We start from the raw sequence: 7,741 nt of genomic DNA, 5'->3' as shown, positions 1-7,741 counted from the left end.
TTGATGACCATGTGTTGCAAGGCTGCTAAGTGAACCTTTTGCACCTATTGTTTGTATGTTGTTGTTTTTCTCTGTTTGAAATAATAAAAAGATTTTCAAAAAAAAAAAAAGAACCAGGCATGGATCCCACAGGACTTTTCCGTACCTTGTGCAGAATAGAGATGGATACCGGCCTTACCCAGCCATTGTTATATTTTTGATCTTTCTCACTCTTTTGGGGTGTACCCTAATTTAAAATGACAAAAAAAAAGCAGTGTTGGCTACCTCGTCCCCCTCCACCGCCGCTTCCACCTACACCGCTACATCCACCGCCACCTCAACTTCCCTCCTACTCCATATGGGCCTCGTCCTTCACAGATGAAGAAAATTGTTTTATTTTTCTGGGTTTTTTTTGTTGTTTTAAGTTATTTCCCTATCCACATTTGTTTGCAGAGCACTTGCCATGCTCTTAACTACGTTTTGCTGCCATTTGCAGCACTCTAGCCCTTTCCATTGGTGTTTTAGAGCCATTTTAGTGCCTGAAAGTTTGGGTCCCCATTGACTTCAATGGGGTTCGGTGTCCGGGTAAAGTTTTCAAGTTCGGCCGAACCCGCCGAACACGGACATCCAGGTGTCCGCTCAACTCTATTCAGTATAACAGCATTATTTACCTACAAATAAACTTTAAACCTTATATTGACACAGAGCTTACAATCCCAGACCCTCTAGACTCTGGCAAGGACAGAAAAGTTTTATGACTACTTTCTACAACTTACAAAGGTTTAACATGAAGTCTTTCTTAACATGCAATGATGAGTCATCAAAATCAGTTAAAGCTGATACTAGAAGCTTATAATGTAACCCTTTACTTAGCTTAGTTCTACTTGTTTTGGTCCTGAGGATGATGGGAGGTGAGGACGACCCGTGGCTTGGTGACATTGTTCCCCTAGGGGTTCTGAGTCGGGGTGGTTCAACGCCTCTCATCTCCTCCCTGCATCAGAATAAACTGTGTTGACATTTACATGCATGATGCCTATGCACTTGTACAAAGTTTATACTAATGTTTGAACACTGTACCATCTACTTTTGGATAATGTTCTACCTTGTTGTGGTTATTTTCTTTTCTTATTTCACATTCTGTTAATGTGATTTTCTGTTTTTCATCTGTATTTGAAATTTAATAAAAATTATTGATTGAAAAAAAAAATCAGTTAAAGCTAGAATTTAGCAAGAATGAAACAAAATATCATATATAACGTTTTCCTACATATCTATATATGTTATTCATATATATATATATTTAATTGTTAATATTCTTTTACACATAGGATTATAATTAGTGTTGAGCGAACATGGACTGTACTATTCGGGTCCATACCGGATAATTGGATTTTTGCTACCCGGACACGGACCCGAAAACTTTACTGTATGTTCGGGTTTAAAATCCGTGTTCGGTAATTTTATTTCCTGTTTTGTATGTAATGGCGCGCTTTTAATGGCGGGCTTTCAACAGCCAATCAACAAGCGTTTAACTGGTGTGCCTTAAGCCATCCCAGCCATGCCTACTAATGTATTAGTAGCTGTGATTGGCCATCTGAAGCATGTGACCCATGTCTTTATAAGCTCGAGAGACACAGTGAGGTGCGTCAGTCTGCTGTAGTGTAGGGAGAGAGCACACATCATACGTGCTGGCTGCTGCTGATTAGGGACAGACAGGGAAAAACAACATTGTGCCCGAAAAGAATGCAGGGACAGGTAGTAGTGTTGGCAGGGAAAGATATTTGAGCATTTTAGGGACAGGCTGGAGAGATTAGCCAGGGACAGATAGGAGACACAGGACAGAACAATCGTCCGTTAGCGATCTACATCGATTTTGCTGTGTGGGGGGTGGTGCAGTGAACGATCTTTTTGCCCTCACTTGAGCCCACTGAGGAGGAGGAGGAGGAGGAGGGAGAAAAAAAATATTTTTATCAGTCTGTTGTGTGCAGCGTTCAGCTATATTTTACTACAGATTGCTGTTCTAATCTGCTATTTAAAAATTACAAATTTAAAGGGGAATTTTTTTTTCCCTTCATAGCCTGCTGCTGACCGTGACATAAAACATAAGGCACTGCTGTGTTCACATGTGCTATTGAAAAATCACCAATTTTATATACTTTTTTCTATTCCACTATTCAATATACACCCTTTTGGGGTAAAAAAAAATTAAATTGAGGCATAGTCTTTACTAATCTGCTATTTAAAAATTACAAATTTAAAGGGGAATTTTTTTTCCCTTCATAGCCTGCTGCTGACTGTGACATAAAACATAAGGCACTGCTGTGTTCACATATGCTATTGAAAAATCACCAATTTTATATACTTTTTTCTATTCCGCTATTCAATCTACACCCTTTTGGGGTAAAAAGAATTAAATTGCGGCATAGTCTATATCGGTACGTGTGAGATACACCTTTAAAATTTTTAGGCACATCTTACACCGCCGAGGATTGCAGGGTGCTTCAGTTTGCCTCCTGTTCCGAACTCCTCCTACTCCTCATCCTCATCCTGCCTTTAGGGTACAAAAAATTGTAATCGGGGCTTAGTCTGGGTTTGTACATGTGAGATACACTTTTTTATATCATATTTTCTATTCCGCTATTCAATCTACACCCTTTTGGGGTAAAAAAAATTAAATTGCGGCATAGTCTGTATCGGTACGTGTGAGATACGCCTTTCAAATTTTTTGGGCGCATCTTACACCGCCAAGGATTGCAGGGTGCTTCAGTTTGCCTCCTGTTCCGAACTCCTCCTACTCCTCATCCTCATCCTTCCTTTAGGGTACAAAAAAATGTAATCGGGGCCTAATCTGTGTTTGTACGTGTGAGATACGCCGTTTTATAAAAAAATTTCTATTCCGCTATTCAATATACACCCTTTTGGAGTGAAAAAAATAAAATTACGGCATAGTCTGTATCGGTACGTGTGAGATACACCTTTTAAATTTGTTTGGCGCATCTCCTTCCACCGCCGAGGATTGCAGGGCGCTTCAGTTTGCCTCCTGTTCCGAACTCCTCCTACTCCTCTTCCTCATCCTCCCTTTAGGGTACAAAAAATTGTAATCGGGGCCTATTCTGTGTTTGTACGTGTGAGATACACCGTTTTATAAAATTTTTTCTATTCCGCTATTCAATATACACCCTTTTGGGGTGAAAAAAATTAAATTACGGCATAGTCTGTATCGGTAAGTGTGAGATACACCTTTTAAATTTGTTTGGCGCATCTCCTTCCACCACAAAGGATTGCAGGGTGCTTCAGTTTGCCTCCTGTTCCGAACTCCTCCTACTCCTCTTCCTCATCCTCCCTTTAGGGTACAAAAAATTGTAATCGGGGCCTAGTCTGTGTTTGTACGTGTGAGATACACCGTTTTATATCCTTTTTTCTGTTCCGCTATTCAATACACACCCTTTTGGGGTGAAAAAAATTAAATTGCGGCATACTTTGCATATTTGACTGTGAGATACACCCGTTGTATTTGTATACTGTTTTTCTATTCCGCTATTTAATAAACACCCTTTTGGGGTAAAAAAAATTAAATTGTGGCATAGTTTGCATATTTGACTGTGAGATACACCCGTGCGATACTGTTGTTGTTTTGTTCCGCTATTCAATAAACACCTTTCTAGGGCAAGATCATAAATTACAGAAATATGAGGAGAACGTCAAATAGGGGCCGTGGCCTGGGTCGTGGTGCTGCTGGTAGAGCTCCTGTTGCAAGGAGAGGACGTGGTCGATCTGTTCCAGCTACACTCACAAGTGAAACACCTTCCTCAAGTGTGAGTAGGCGACAGAACCTGCAGCAGTATTTGGTAGGGCATCATGCGCCTCTACAAGTGTTGAGGCAAGAACAAGTAGAGGCGACAGTAGATTGGTTTGCTGCTGACAGTGCCTCCAGTTCCTTCACATTGTCTCCCACCCAGTCTACTGCAGAAAGGTCAGAGTTGGCACCTGCAGCTGATGTCCAACCGTCTTTCACCTCACCCCCTCGCAAATCAGGCAAGCAATCTGAGCCCCAAGTCATGCAGCAGTCTCTTCTTCTTTTTGATTACTCTGTCAGCAGGGTTTCCCAGGGCCATCCACCTAGTCCTGCCCCAGAAGTGGAAGAGATTGAGTGCAGCGATGCCCAACCACTTATTTCTCAAGATGAGTACATGGAAGGACCATCTCCGTCTCCGATGATGACGAAACGCAGGTGCCAACTGCTGCGGCACTCAGAATTGTGGAGACCAACAAGGAGGGCAGAGGTGAAGACTGGGTGGAAGATGATGTGGAGGACGATGAGGTCCTCGACCCCACATGGAATGAAGGTCATGCAGGTGACCTGAGTAGTTTGGAGGAAGAGGCGGTGGTCGCCAGAGCCACCAGCACAGCAGAAGAGGGAGCAGGGTGCAGAAGCGGAGCGGCCGTGCCCTAGACACTACGCCTGCTACTGCCCAATGCAGCAAGGGACCGAGCGCACCAAAGTCAGCTCAAAGGAGTTGTCTAGCGTGGAAGTTCTTCAGAAAATGTGCTGATGACAGGACACGAGTGGTTTGCACCCTGTGAAATCAGAGCCTGAAGCGAGGCATAAACCTTCTCAACCTGAGCACAACCTGCATGATCAGGCATCTAAGTGCAAAGCACGAGCTGCAGTGGAGTAGACACCTTCAAAACCAAGAAAGGTATCTGGCTCCTCCTGCTTCCTCTTCTGCTGCAGTCTCTGCCTCTTCATCCACCTCTGTAGTGATACTGGCACCTGCCACCCCGCAAACAGAGGATCTGTCAGCAACACCCCCACCTGGGTCACCAACCATCTCCACAATGTCCCGTGGAAGCGTTCAGCTTTCCATCACCCAAACACTTGAGAGGAAGAGGAACTACCCCCCTACCCACCTGCGATCCCTGGCCCTGAATGCCAGCATTTCAAAATTCTTGGCCTTTGAAATGCTGTCATTCCGTCTGGTGGAGACGCACAGTTTTAAAAGCCTTATGTCGGTGGCTGTCCCACAGTACGTCATGCCCAGCCGACACTACTTTTCCAGGCAAGCCATCCCTTCCCTGCACAATCAAGTGGGGGAAAAAATCAGGTGTGCACTGTGCAACGCCATCTGTGGCAAGGTCCACCTAACTACCGATACGTGGACCAGTAAGCACGGTCAGGGGCATTATAATCTCCCTAATGGCACACTGGGTAAATGCAGTGGCAGATGGGCCTGAGGTGGATGGCAATTTGGCGAATGTCCTTCCACCACCGAGGATTGCAGGGCGCTTCAGTTTGCCTCCTGTTCCTGACTCCTCCTACTCTGCTTCCTCATCCTCTACCGCCTCCTCATCCCGTCAGCGTAACACCTTCACCACCAACTTCAGCACAGCCAGGGGTAAACGACAGCAGGTAGTTTTAAAACTTGCCTGTTTGGGGGAAAAATCACACACTGCGCAGGAGTTGTGGAGGAGCATGGAACAGCAGACCGATGAGTGGTTGCTGCCAGCGAGCCTCAAGCCCGGCCTGGTGGTGTGCGATAACGGGCGAAATCTCATAGCAGCTCTGGGCCTAGGCGGTTTGACGCACATCCCTTGCCTGGTGCATGTGCTGAATTTGGTGGTGCAGAGGTTCCTTAAAAATGACCCCGATATGTTGGAGCTGCTGCAGAAAGTGCGGGCTGTCTGTGCGCACTTTCGGCGTTCTCATCCTGCTGCTGCTCGCCTGTCAGCGCTGCAGCGTAACTTCGGCCTTCCCGCTCACCGCCTCATATGTGACGTGCCCACAAGGTGGAACTCCACCTTGCACATGCTGGAAAGACTGTGCGAGCAGCAGCAGGCCTTAGTGGAGTTTCAGCTGCAGCATGCACGCGTGAGTCGCTCTGCGGAACAGCACCACTTCACCACCAATAACTGGGCCTCCATGCGAGACCTGTGTGCCTTGTTGCGCTGTTTTGAGTACTCCACCAACATGGCCAGTGCCGATGACGCCGTTGTCAGCTTAACTATCCCACTTCTATGCCTCCTTCAAAAAAACGATTCGGGCGATGATGGAAGAGGATGTGGCACAGGAGGAGGAGGAGGAGGAAGAGGGATAATTTCCAAGGATTTCAGAGCAGTCATTCACAAGTGTCTCCGAGGGTCGGCTCCTGCACCCACAAACGCCAGGTACACAATTGTCCAGCAGGGGCACAGTTCTGGAGGATGAGGAGGAGGAGATGGAGGAGGATATGGAACCATGTTCACAGCAGGGTGGCACCCAGGCCAGCTCATGGCCATCACTGGTGCGTGGCTGGGGGGATACAGACGATACACCTCCCACAGAGGACAGCCTTTCGTTGCCTCTGGACAGCCTGGCACACATGAGCGATTACATGCTGCAGTGTCTCCACAACGACCGCCAAGTTGCCCACATTCTATCTTGTGCTGATTACTGGGTGGCCACGCTGCTGGATCCCCGTTACAAGGACAACGTCCTGTCCTTAATTCACTCACTGGAGCATGATCGCAAGATGCGGGAGTACAAGCGCACGCTGGTAGACGCGATCCTGCTGGCATTCCCACCTGACAGCGGGGCCACAGTGGAAGCACAAGGCCAAGGCAGAGGAGGAAGAGGTTGGCAACGCAACCAGGGCACCGCCAGCACCTCAGAAGGCCGGGTTAGCATGGCAGAAATGTGGAAAAGCTTTGTCAGCACGCCACAACAAACAGCAGCACCAGCAGCTCATATGGAACATCTTAGCAGGAGGCAGCATTTCACCAACATGGTGGAGCAGTATGTGTGCACACGCCTACATGTAGTGAATGACGGGTCTGCCCCCTTCAACTTCTGGGTCTCCAAATTGGGCACATGGCCTGAGCTTGCCCTTTACGCCTTGGAGGTGCTGGCGTGCCCTGCAGCCAGTGTATTATCTGAACGTGTATTTAGCACGGCTGGGTGCGTTATCACTGACAAGCGCAGCCGCCTGTCCAGAGACAATGTGGACAAGCTCACGTTCATTAAAATGAACCAGGCATGGATCCCACAGGACTTTTCCGTACCTTGTGCAGAATAGAGAGGGATACCGACCTTACCCAGTCATTGTTATATTTTTGATCTTTCTCACTCTTTTGGGGTGTACCCTAATTTTAAATGACTAAAAAATAGCAGTGTTGGCTACCTCGTCCCCCTCCACCGCCGCTTCCACCTACACCACCACCTCAACCTCCCTCCTACTCCATATGGACCTCGTCCTTCACAGATGAAGAAAATTGTTTTATTTTTCTGTTTTTTTTTGTTGTTTTAAGTTATTTCCCTATCCACATTTGTTTGCAGAGCACTTGCCATGCTCTTAACTACATTTTGTTGCTATTTGCAGCACTCTAGCCCTTTCCATTGGTTTTTAGAGCCATTTTAGTGCCTGAAAGTTCGGGTCCCCATTGACTTCAATGGGGTTCAGTGTCCGGGTAAAGTTCGGAAAAAGTCCGGGACACGGACCCGGACTTTTTTTTCAAGTTCGGCCGAACCCGCCGAACACGGACATCCAGGTGTCCGCTCAACTCTAATTATAATATATCTGTAAATCTTATTTTTAAATGGGTTTAACCCTCCTCTTATGTTAGCTTTCTGTTACTATCCATGATGTTAACGGGTCGGTTTTGACCCGTGTCTTAAATCAGCCATAAAATACCCTCTGAACAATTATTTATCATCCAAATTGTTTCTTACCTCTTGGTTACCTTGTTAGGCTTCTTTATCCTTGAAAAGATTGGTTTTAATATTTTT

This window comes from Pelophylax lessonae, assembly GCF_965119305.1.
Source record: "Pelophylax lessonae genome assembly, chromosome: 1".
In the NCBI taxonomy this organism is placed as follows: Eukaryota; Metazoa; Chordata; class Amphibia; order Anura; family Ranidae; genus Pelophylax; species Pelophylax lessonae.
Note: the sequence above shows the minus strand (reverse complement) of the source record.